This window comes from Gymnoscopelus braueri (assembly GCF_963280865.1).
Source record: "Gymnoscopelus braueri genome assembly, chromosome: 4".
NCBI lineage: Eukaryota > Metazoa > Chordata > Actinopteri > Myctophiformes > Myctophidae > Gymnoscopelus > Gymnoscopelus braueri.
Window position 1 is genome coordinate 10,910,543 of NC_137605.1, and position 12,539 is coordinate 10,923,081.

The following is a 12,539-nucleotide window of genomic DNA, read 5'->3' on the forward strand; positions in this document are numbered from 1 at the left end:
ACTTATTTTAAGTCACTCTGGGTACAGAGTGACAGCTAATAAATACGAGGCAGACTTAACAAGAGATTTTCTGTTTGACAAGTACTGCTATAGGGGGCCTACTTTTTGGACGGTATAATATCCTTTGCTTTGCCAATGTAATAGCAGGCGTGTGTGTGCTGCCTTATCAATTTAACATTGACACCCCTGCCAACACACTTATGAAAAACTGTCCATCAACAAATAAACTTTCAGTGAATTGCTTGTTTCTTCTGTAGCACACCTGAACTAAATCACAGTGTGCAAGCACTGCAGAAAAAGCATACCGTGCCAAGCTAGTACACAAGAGCGCAGGAAAACCCATTTAACTGAATCCAGCTTACATGTATAGAACATCAAATTATTGTAAAAACATGTACACAAAGATAATTTACATTATGTTTATGATACACTAAATATAATTGGTGTGCCATATTGGACTGAAGAGAAGAAAATATCCGCATACCATATTTGATGCTCCCAAACAACTTTATTAGAGCGGAAAATACAACGTTCCGACCACTGCAGTATTCGTCAGGTATATCATATTGGACTGAAAACATGCATTTAATAAGATCTTCTCCATTCACATGCTTGATGGTGTTTAAGAAAGCATATCTTAAAAATGGACAAATAAATTTATCTTTCATACTGCAGGAGATCGAGGGTATTTGAGGAAATCAAAATGAGCTACAATCTCAAATCGCTCAGAGCTGTTTCTCACACTCTGTCTGCAATTCTTTTCCTCCCCCCTCCCACTGTTGTCATTCTTGAGATTCATTGTTTGTTCAATCTCCTGCTGGGTATTGTGCCAGTCCTCTGGTTCACCAGGCTTCTTGAACGGCGACAAACCTCGAGTACGGTAAATGCCTTGCCTATTGTAACTTTTTACTTTTCTTTGTTTCGTTTAGTTTTTCGTAAATTAATGGCTAAAATAGCTAATATAGAAGCCTATTGCTGCATGTTAGAGATTGGAGATAGGTATTTTAAAAATTTTTTGGGAAAAAAAGCTTGTGCTCCAGAAAGGGAGGCTGAAGGTACTTAGTCATACAGTTGTTTCCTACCCAGCAAGCACAATGACGTCATGATGACGTTATGATGACGCCCGGTCATCACCCCGGTGACGTTCAGGACTAGGCCAGATCACAGCCCATATGGGGATGATCTTTACGTCATTTACAGGACGTCATCACCGGGACATCATATGGACATTTGGACAGCAATTTTGGGTGATGAGAAATGTGTTTAGATGACGTCCTGGAAGTGACGTTTTTGTGGTCAGGATTAATTTTGGTTGAAATCAGGTGATATTCTGGGCCAGATCTGACTTGTCTTGGTTTGACTTGATCTAGCCCCAATCGAGACGTCACTGATTGGTCCGGGTCCTGACTGTGCTTGCTGGGTATGGTTCAGGTGTGAATGGTTCTCTGATAGACACCTCACTATCAACACCATAACAAACTGATGGGTGATCCATGTCAGCATCTGACACTGTAGGGCGTCAAAATATAATAATAAAGGTACGCCTTGTGAATGAAAGTGTGTGTGTGTGTGTGTGTGTGTGTGTGTGTGTGTGTGTGTGTGTGTGTGTGTGTGTGTGTGTGTGTGTGTGTGGGGGTGTGTGTGTGTGTGTGTGTGTGTGTGTGTGTGTGTGTGCGCCTTACTGCGTGCTGAGCAGGTGTGTGCGTCCATGAAAGACAGCGCCAACCTCTCATCCTCCTGCAAGGTGCTCTGGTCTGTGAAACTGCGCTCCAAAGAGCCAATATGGCTCTTCTCCTGGCGGTAGCTAATAGGTGTTTTATTCATGTTCACTGGTTTCCTATTAAATAAAGATGGAGAGAGAAGGAGGAGGGATGGATGGATGGATCAGAAGGATAAAGAGAAGGAGAGAGAGACACTGATACAGAGTGTCAGAGAGAGTAGGAAAGGAGCCGTGAGAGACAGCATGACAAAAAGGAAAGGAGAGAAGGAGATGAGAAGGGATGTAAGGGAGGGAGCGATTGCAAAAAGAGGGGAGGAAAGGAGACAATGAAGGATGCATTTCATAATATTTCACACGCAACTTTAGTGGATGACAGCCATGTGCTCAAGCATGTATATGATGGAACACAAAATAAACAATGGCAAAAGTAAAAACAAAAAAAGGGGTGGAGTCACTTACGGATAGTAAGAGTAAGAGTAGATGTCCCTTCTGGAGAAGTGTACGGGTGGAGGAGGAGGAGGAGGAGGAGGAGGAGGAGGAGCAGGGAGAGAAAATAAAATCAAGAGAAAGAAGAGAATGTAAGCTGCAAGCAATGCCAGCTGTGGGCTGAGGGATGCATTGATTTCAGTGGAGATGGGAACCGTTTGGATGCATGTGATGTGACACATGCATATATACAGCATTATAGCAAGCAAGGTGCTGACAGTCCCAATCACAGCCAAAGCAGAGAAACAAGGCTCTCGTTTAACTCAGCGGCGTCTCAACTCTCAACTTTAATGAACATACGTGGCTTCATGCCAGAAGCATATTTGCCGATCAATTGTGTGAGAACTAACTGGCAGCTTATAGGACAGCGGTCCATACTAATGTGGGGACTATAGTATCAACAGTGTGCCATGTGGCGTTGTCAGCACGTTTGATAATGATTACCAGAGCTCTCAGCCACCTCTCACTTGGCATGTATGTTCCAACTGATACTGCAGTTGGAATTTCACATACAGTATTTCATTTGTGGTAGAACATCTTATTCTAGACTTTCCCCCTCGGGCTGGCACACAGTTACAGCTGACTAAGATGCAGAGCAAAACGAGTCTCTGTAAATGATTGTGTAATTTAGCATGTTCCCAAAATGGCTAGAAATACAGTATTTTTCTGTGATGTTTTTAGGACAGACGTTATGTTTTAATGCATCATCAGAGGGTAAACCTTTGCAAAATAAGGATTTCACATTAAAAGCCTCCTCCTACCCCTTCTATAGTTCTATTTGACTAATAGTTAGAGATAATCTCTAAAAGCACACCTTTTCCTGCCAATTACCGTCTCATTTAAGGGTCAGGCCGCTGCTTGGTGGGTGTAATTAAGTGGCTAATTGAATTGAATCAGCCTTTAATTAAATACTTCACACTCAGATAAACTGTGCTGAGTTGCTTGGTCTCTCTGGTGCAGCATAAGGGATTGGAAACAATACAGGCTAGCTGTGGTTCCAGTATCCCTCCTAAACAATGCTGTCCTTTCACAGAGTTCAGCTAATAGAACACAATGATTAGGGGACTGTTCAGAGAGAAAGCATTTCACAATAATATAAATAAAAAAGAGCAAGATGAGATGGTGCACTGTGCAAACATACTGCATGTGGACGCCATTCAGGTGACTTGCAGAGGAGGTAAAAATGAACTTTGTAGTCCCTGGAAGAGCCTATTCCAACATACAGCAACAATATAGCAAACAGTTAGCATATGGGCTAACCGAGCAGCACTCACCCTTTCTTGATGATGATGATGACGGCTCCCAGCAGAAGAATGAGGACCACCAGCCCCCCGGCACACACCCCAAGAATCAGCCCCATCTCCTCAGAGTGCTGGGACACCTCCAGGGCCCTGCGGTGGTCCTTACAGGCCGCTAGCAGAGAGAGAGAGAGAGAGAGAGAGAGAGATGAATACACACAATGGCCCTCATTTAACAAGCTTGCTAAGTCCAAAAAATGGGCATACGGCGAGATCACCGCAACAGCATTTATCAATCTATCGTGACTTTGACTCGAGCATACGGCCCGCGTACGCTCACGTCTGGTCTCAGGTCGTGTTTAGGCAATAGCAGTTTGTTCCATCATAGACATGCGGTAGAGCATTGTCTGACCATCTGACAGGCATCTAGACATATGTATTCACTCCAATAATGTATAGCTAAACAAATAAATAATACATATATATACACATATATTTTGTGAAGGCATACATCGACAATGTGTATGAAATCAGTAGGATATTTCCAAATGTACAAGCAATTAAAATCGGGCAATTAAAAACAATATAACATTTACAATTCTACAAGTTAGATGCTTAATCATTCAGCCATTTACACAAGCACTTCATGGCTCTTTTAAGACATTATGAGCGCACATGAGAGGATTTTGGGGACCGCTGCGCTCGAATATTTTCATGGAGAGTGAAGTCTTCCAACTTGGGTAGCCTACAGTCGGCTACGTCTTTTGAGTTATGTGCAACTTCGGTTAAGGATATAAACCCTCCGCTCGAATGCCGTAGCTGTGTGATTGTGGGTTTTGGCCATGGGAACCGCAGCAGGAGATCGGAGATAGGTAACCAGCCCACCACACACCAGCCTTCATTAACGTTCACGCATTCATCATTCATCAATCACTCCATAAACGTTCAAATTATGATGACAGCCGCAGGCTATCTCGTGCCGTGACTCACGGGGGGGTCTCCATTCGAGCGTGCACTGCGAACTGCTCGGTAATGGGTTAAATGAATATACAAAACATATTTCATTGTGTGTGTGTGTGTACTTTGGATTGAAACGATGACAGTAGGTTGTAATCTTTACTCAAACTCCCACACAGTGCTACAGTCATCATGTCAAGGTGCCCTGCTGTCTGTGCGATACTGCAAAAGGTCATTATAGTAATGGTGGGTTATTCATTCCACTGGCATAAAGCTCCATACTTATGTAAATGGAACAAACAAACTCTTTTCTGTGTCTGGCTACAGTAAGCCACTCTAGTTTGTCCCGAGTGGTGTCAGCGTGTCCTTTAGTCCCTGACAGGCCTGCAACGAGCCCCTCCTGAGCCTGTTGGAACAGCCCAAACAATCTCCTGAGCAGCACAAAGTCACAGCAGGCCTGGGGGCAGTGATGGAGAGCGCTAGCTAGCTAGCAGCCTGTTGGGGCTGAAGCAGATCTGGGGCAGAAGAAGGGGGAAACAGAGCCATGTTTTAGCCTTCTCTATCGGCAGACTGGGGCATTAGATCAGCCTCAGCCCAAATAACACTGAAAGTGGGACGATATGAAACTCTTATATGTTAGTGAGATATTTTAATATGTTGTTCTCAACAAAATGTCTCCTCTCTAATACTTTAGTTTGAGAGTGCTGGCTGTTGCTAGACAATGCTCTGTGATAGGATGTGATCTGATGTACGGTACAGTTCATGGACCATGTCACATCTGAACACTGACCTCTTCAGACTCCACCTCACCCCCTAGCACTTCACTCTCCTTGTATCCCTTCTTGATGCTAGTTTACTGTGCAGATACAAATTCATTACTTGTTACTTGTTACTTAGATACTTTTTTTCTCGACTACAAATATTAAGAATGTGATTTAGATACAGTAGCATGTTGTTTAGTCAAATGCTAGGTACCGGTACATTCTTTACCTAGGTTCTTTGAGCACTACATTGTTCTCTCTGCACTCTACTGACTATTTACCTTGTTGTTTATTGACCTGAGTTCATGCATATTCCGATTTTCCAGTCACTCACTCTGGATAGGAGCGTATGCTCAACGCCTAAATTGTAAATTACATTCTTTACACGGTGGCTCTACTGGTGAAGATCTTGACAGCCCCACTGTAGATCAAACATGAATGTTGTTTTGTTGTTTTCCCCTGATGGTTCCTCTTTGCACAGAGTTACAGTGAGCATCTCAAGGTGTCCTGGTGTCTGTGACAAACTGCTGGGTGACTGAGAACAACAAAAGGCTTCGGTGAGACCGTGAGCTTCTTCATCCAGACAGAGGTAGAGGAGCGAGCTCACAGCCTGCTGTGCAACTTATTACTGTAACTTCATTTCAAATTAAACCTCTTGAGTGATACAGGAGTACATTGCAGATGCTGCAAATGCAGAAGAGCTTGAAATCAATTTAACTTCTCTGACATTTTAGACAGATAAGACGGGCAGCGCTGCATTTAGCCCCAGAATTTCTATTAAACCAAACACGAGCATGAAATAGATTTTCACATGAATCCATGCACCTGCCGGCTGCCCGCCGGTGGAAATTGGCACTTAGAGTAGAAATGGAAGGTCTATTGTTGTGTTGGGCCTGCCAGAGGATCCTTAATTAAACTGTCACCTGGAAGTTGAAATGTAATCTTCAGCTTTGTTATCCAAGCCAAAATCATTTGCCTCCACTTTGCCTGTGATGGGCTGCCCTGAAAGTAACGTCTCAGGACCCCCGTCATGCAGGGGGCATGTTAATGGTACCGAGACCACCTGATCCAAAGAAACAAAATACACTCTGACCTGTCATAGCTTCTAATTGAAAATCACTCTGAGCAGCTCTTTATTCATTAATTGACTGTGCGTGCTTGCGTGCGTGCGTGCGTGTCGAGTCTATTTACTGACAAGACTCTGCTTACTGTAGCACTGCTGTGAGAACTACTGTATGAATACATGACTGTTATTCACACTGATCTGCAACTCTAACGTGCTGCCAGCAGAACGCAGAAGTGTCTTTGATATTGTGTGTGTCAGCATCTGACCCCAAACCAGCGGGATGAAAGACCAAGCCATTTTTCAAGCTCTCTGAATTCTACACAGAGACATTTAATTCAAGGTCACAGTTTATATAAAAGACAAAAACAATAGTGGAATTACCTTTGCGAGCGATGCGGATGCAGTTTATTCTGGTTTCCTGAAAGAGAAGGAGAGCATGGTGATCAGAGGGTTTGGTGACACTTTGCATTCTGCATAGGAGACACATGTGATAAAAGAGACCAGGATTTAGAATACTGATGTGGAAAAATAATGTTGAAACTGTAAACAGGCCTCCATGTTTGTCCAGATGGTCTATGGACCAAAATGTTGATATGAAATCATGTGTTTTGACAAGTTCAGACAGTGTGCAAGATTTTCCCTTTTTCCCATATTCTTTACTTGAAAAGGACCAGGACAAAAATTAACAATATTCACAAAAGAAAAGACTGCTGGGCAATATCTGTAAAGATTCCTTCATTCACGTTGTTACGTCTTTCTCACACAGAAGAATCAGGTGGGGCCATCAGTTTGAGGACAGAAACCAATAAATCTACTTTAAATGAGTGAAAATAAAAACCACAGTAGCTGCTGTGAAGTGTTTGACTGAGTGAAAAGAGAGAGACTCAAATAAATGATGAGAGCTGAAAGAGAGAGTAGAATTAAGAGGAGGCTTCAGACCAATGAAATGCCACTACAAAGGGGAATTCATTTGGTCTGCTGTATTTGGACTGATGACTTCTCTCTGTTATCAAAAGGAGGTTACCATTTCGATCCCGGGCTCCCCCAGAGTTAGTGTCGAAGTGTCCTTGACCAAGACGCTGAACCCCTAATTGCTCCAGCTTGGTGCCTTGCATGGTTTCCTCCGCCATCGGTGTATGAATGTGTGTGTGAATGGGTGAGTGTAATGCACAATCCATGTAAAGCGCTTTGGATTTAAGCGCTACATAAATGCACAATTTACCATTTTATTTATCAAATTAAGATTTACAGATGCTAATTCAGGCATTATGGGACAATTATGCAAATCTGCGTGCCCAGAAACGAGCAAAAGCACTTTCCTCAACCTGTCGCTAAATTGTTAATTTAAATTTTTGGGCCCAAGTCCTCTTAAATAACATCTTAATCCAGTGATGATGCAGGAACAGAGGAGGGATTTTTTTTAGAAAACGACAATCTCTCTGAAACTGACAGCTATTTCTACCAACCCCAGACGTACAGTACAGTACATGAACACTTATGCAAAGCATACATTACTGGTTTTCCATGAAAACTCACTTTTACTCCTCTGCATACCCAGATGAACAGGGACAAAACGCTGCAGAAGTAATGCGCTCGGGTGTCGCAGTGGTTAAGTCCCTGCCCACCACCACAGAGGTTGTGGGTTTGAATCCTATGCGAACACAATTGGCACGATTCTGAGGGAAGCCGGGCGGGGAGAGTGATATTGGTCATTGCATGTACTCCTACGGGCTGGTGGCGGCACCCGTCAGCGGGGAGTGCTGGGCGGGAGGAGTAACACGAAGGCTCTACGTCCTCCCGGTGGAGGCTCCTCACTGGAATGTGAGTCAGTAGGATACAACACAGAAATGTGCGTGGGGAGGAATCAATTGGCATAACGACTAAATTGGGGAGAAAAAGGGGGTAAAAAAAATGATTGACTGATCAAAATAAAATAAAAGTAATAAAAATAAGAGGCAGAACTATTCATATTCCTCACTTCGCCATGAGAACCACTTGACTCATAGCGCGGCCATATACTATGTCAATGTGTGGGTGTCTTTAAAAGTGCTGGAGTGATGGAAGCAAAGTGGTGACATGGAAGTGCAGCTGACATCCTCCACTTCATCAAAGCGCTCAACACAGCCCTGCCTGGCTTTTTTTTAACTCATTCAGTACCATTGACGTCTGAGACGTCCAATTTTTTCAAAAGCCCAGGGCGCCATTGACGTCTAAGATGTCCAAACTGTGTTTTCAGTGTTTACCAGTAGATGGCGCCCTTGCAGATCCTATGAGCCACCATTTCAGGCTGCGTTGCAGAGAGATCTAGAGATCACATGATCACAACATTTTATGCTCCATCTGCTTCCTGGTTAGCGTCTGCAGACAATCAGCTGTAACTCCAGTTGCTTTGTTCCCCCTGCATTTTTGGCCAGCTGTTTTCAATGTGAAAGTGAAAGTGAAACGCAAGTTGCGGTGGAAATGTTTTTCTTTCCCGTGGAAGCTCAGTGAAATCCCCAGTGATTACCAACCATCAGAGAATCAATCATACTAAAATATTCTGTGACTACTTAAAAAGGTAAGATAAATGAAAAATCTCTGGCACTCTGGGCTATTATTGTTTTATTTACTTGGCACTAAATGAGTTAAAAGCACATCTGTCACACAACTTGGAACTAAGTCAATTAATTATCAACGCTATTTATAACCATTAGAAGTGGTCAAGGAGAGAGGCGGAGCACATTATATCAGCCAGGTGACAGAGACAGATGGATAGGTGGCAGTACAGAACAGCCTCTCCCACTCGCTGTTTGGAGCACAGACAGGACACATTCCTCAGTTTTAATTTGTCTAAGGACTCGTCATTAATTCTCTAGACCACCCCATGTGATTAAAATGTGTGAGGGTGTCTTGTCTGTGTATTTTGTTTTCTCATTGTAAGCTACAATTGTCTCTTGTTAAAGGGTAAATAGGAACAGACTGGACTCCTGATGTATCAGGATCATGTACCTCCCATCACATTGACTTCATGTTTAATCACATTGCTCAAAAACATAATCATGTCACGTCCGATGTGAATGCACCTCAACAACCAGGAAACGTAGTCAAGATAATGTGGAATTCCTTGCGTGTATAAGCTATTTTACAGCTATTGTCATAGTTACACCAACAACTTTTAAAAGTAAAATGCACAGTTTTTGGAAGGAAAAACAATGGTTATTATTTAGGGGGAAATAGGCCAGTGGCAACTTTAAGTTTGAAATTATGAAAGCAGACATCACATACAGCAGCTCTGTGCTGCCTCCACTGGAGAGACTTGGTGCTGCCTGAAAGCTCTACGAAACAGAAACGGCAACAAACAAGGTGTGCGCGTGTGTGTGTGTGTGTGTGTGTGTGTGTGTGTGTGTGTGTGTGTGTGTGTGTGTGTGTGTGTGTGTGTGTGTGTGTGTGTGCGCGCGTGCGTGCGTGTTTTTGTGGTGCACGATTAGCAGATGCCCATGCTGACACCTTTAAAGTAACCATCTGAATCCCCAACCATTCAAGAGCTTCTTTGGATGCATCAATCAAAGCAATTAAAAACTCAATTAGCACAGGGAAATGGCAAATATTATGTTCACACCATTTCTACTGATGATAATGCTTTTGAGGATGAGTTGTGATGTTGGCCCTTCACAAAGACATTCACAAACTTAAATGAACTGAACAGGCTATGATTTAATGAGTCACGTTGGATATTAAACTACTGTTTAGCTTACTATTCAGTTTAGTTCAGCTTCCTTATTTTACAGATAAAACAAGCACGGAAATATATACAGCATATTGACAAAAGTAAGAAGCTGTGTAACACAAACAGGCATTTAGAAACATTGTGTGATCATCTGACTACTAAAATGTCTACAGCTGTATGTATATGTGGTGGGAGCCACCAGCATCCATAGTAGCAGAGCTACTGTAGGTCAGGTGGGGGCTGTGATGTGCCACTGTGCCCCCCTGTTCACTGTGGCTCATGGGCGCTAGCTGGCCCCCTGCCAGGCAAAACAAAACCTAATCCCATCCGCTGGTAAAGCCAGGTCTTCCCTTCCTAATCCTACGCTCAGCGCTCCGCTTGTGTGAAGTGCTCACACTGCACTCCCACCGTGTGTTTGTCCACTGGGACGGAAACACATTCTTGTGTTTGCAGACGAGCAGCATTGTTGTGCTGTAATGTATGGATTTTCAATGAAAAAGAAAAGAAAAGAAAACATTAAACAGTACCGTTATCAGAAAGCAACCCTTCATGGAAGTCGAGTGGCGCAGGGACCAACACCTTGCATGCATTTATTCCCATCTGATTATCACAAAGAGACCAAAGCCAACTCTGGCCCACATTTGAGAGGAATGGCTGAGCTCCAGCACCGCAGGGTGTGAATATTAAAGCATCTATTTTCTACCTACAGTACCCAGCCAACATGTCCACCTGGGCCCCATGTGGGGCACATGTGGGCTACTTGGGTACCAAGCGGGCATGGGCTTGAACTGGGCAATTGTAGTGGGTTCCATATAGGTTCTATATGGGCTAAGTGGGCGCGGGCTTGAACTGGGCAAGTTTGGTGGGTTCTATGTGGGTTATGTGTGGGCTAAGTGGGCATGGGTTAGAACTGGTCACCCACGTCTGGGTCCCATAAGGGTTATGTGTGGGCTAAGTGGGCATGGGTTAGAACTGGTCAAATATGTCTGGGTCTCATATGGGCTATATGTGGGCTAAGTGGGCATGGGTTAGAACTGGTCACACATGTCTGGGTCTCATATGGGCTATGTATGGGCTAAGTGGGCATGGGTTAGAACTGGTATCACAAAAGTGGGTTCCATATGGGCTATGTGTGGGCTAAGTGGGCATGGGTTAGAACTGGTCACCCATGTCTGGGTCTCATATGGGCTATGTATGGGCTAAGTGGGCATGGGTTAGAACTGGTATCACAAAAGTGGGTTTCATATGGGCTATGTGTGGGCTAAGTGGGCATGGGTTAGAACTGGCCACCCATGTCTGGGTCTCATATGGGCTATATGTGGGCTAAGTGGGCATGGGTTGGAACTGGTCACCCTTTTCTGTGTCCCATATGGGCTATGTACGGGCTAAGTGGTTATGGGTTAGAACTGGTGTAACAAAGTGGGTTCCATATGGGCTATATAAGGGCTAAGTGGGCTTGGGTTAGAACTGGTCACCCTGTACTTGGTCTCATATGGGCTTTGTACGGGCTAAGTGGGCATGGGTTAGAACTGGTCATCCATGTCTGGGTCTCATATGGGCTATATGTGGGTTAAGTGGGCATGGGTTAGAACTGGTCACCCATGTCTGGGTCCCATAAGGGCTATGTATGGGCTAAGTGGGCATGGGTTAGAACTGGTATCACAAAAGTGGGTTCCATATGGGCTATGTGTGGGCTAAGTGGGCATGGGTTAGAACTGGTTACCCATGTCTGGGTCTCATATGGGCTATGCATGGGCTAAGTGGGCATGGGTTAGAACTGGTCACCCATGTCTGGGTCTCATATGGGCTATATGTGGGCTAAGTGGGCATGGGTTGGAACTGGTCACCCTTTTCTGTGTCCCATATGGGCTATGTACGTGCTAAGTGGGCACGGGTTAGAACTGGTGTCACAAAAGTGGGTTCCATATGGGCTATATATGGGCTAAGTGGGCTTGGGTTAGAACTGATCACCCTGTACTTGGTCTCATATGGGCTTTGTACGAGCTAAGTGGGCATGGGTTAGAACTGGTCACCCATGTCTGGGTCTCATATGGGTTTCGTACGGGCTAAGTGGGCATGGATTAGAACTGGTCACCCATGTCTGGGTCCCATAAGGGCTATGTGTGGGCTAAGTGGGCATGTGTTAGAACTGGTCACCCATGTCTGGGTCCCATAAGGGTTATGTGTGGGCTAAGTGGGCATGGGTTAGAACTGGTCACCAAATGTCGACTTAGAACGCGCAATAAAGCGTAATATCTCGATAACGATACGTTTTTAGAATCCGCCTTTCGGATATGTTGTAAAGCTCGCAGAGGCGCACGCGTCGATGTCTTCGCCTTTCTCGTACGACACTCCCACGCAGAGTCCTCTACTTTCAGGGAGCTACATAGAGTGTTAGACCTTTAGACCATAGTGAATGCAAACTTTTAAAAACAAATTTCTCGTAGGAATGTCGGATTGGGACACCAAGGGCATCCACACGTGCGCCTTAATGAGCTGTACGACATATCCAAAAGGCGGATTCCAAAAACGCATCGTTATCGAGATATAACGCGCAGAAGATAGCCCCTTGACCCCAGCTAATTAAGGAGAACCGTAAGGCTGT

The 12,539-nt window shown here is 44.2% G+C and overlaps 1 pseudogene across 1 annotated transcript in view; it reads right to left on the reverse strand.

Moving 5' to 3' along the window:
- Nucleotides 1–12,539, reverse strand: part of LOC308083419 (receptor-type tyrosine-protein phosphatase U-like) — a 144,305-nt pseudogene that overhangs the window by 35,715 nt on the left and 96,051 nt on the right. Inside the window, exons 3-5 of the transcript XR_013935070.1 lie at nucleotides 6,610–6,646; nucleotides 3,481–3,619; nucleotides 1,683–1,837 (exon numbers count right to left, since the gene is read on the reverse strand). The product of XR_013935070.1 is annotated as a receptor-type tyrosine-protein phosphatase U-like (transcript). The remainder of the gene's footprint in view (nucleotides 1–1,682; nucleotides 1,838–3,480; nucleotides 3,620–6,609; nucleotides 6,647–12,539) is intronic.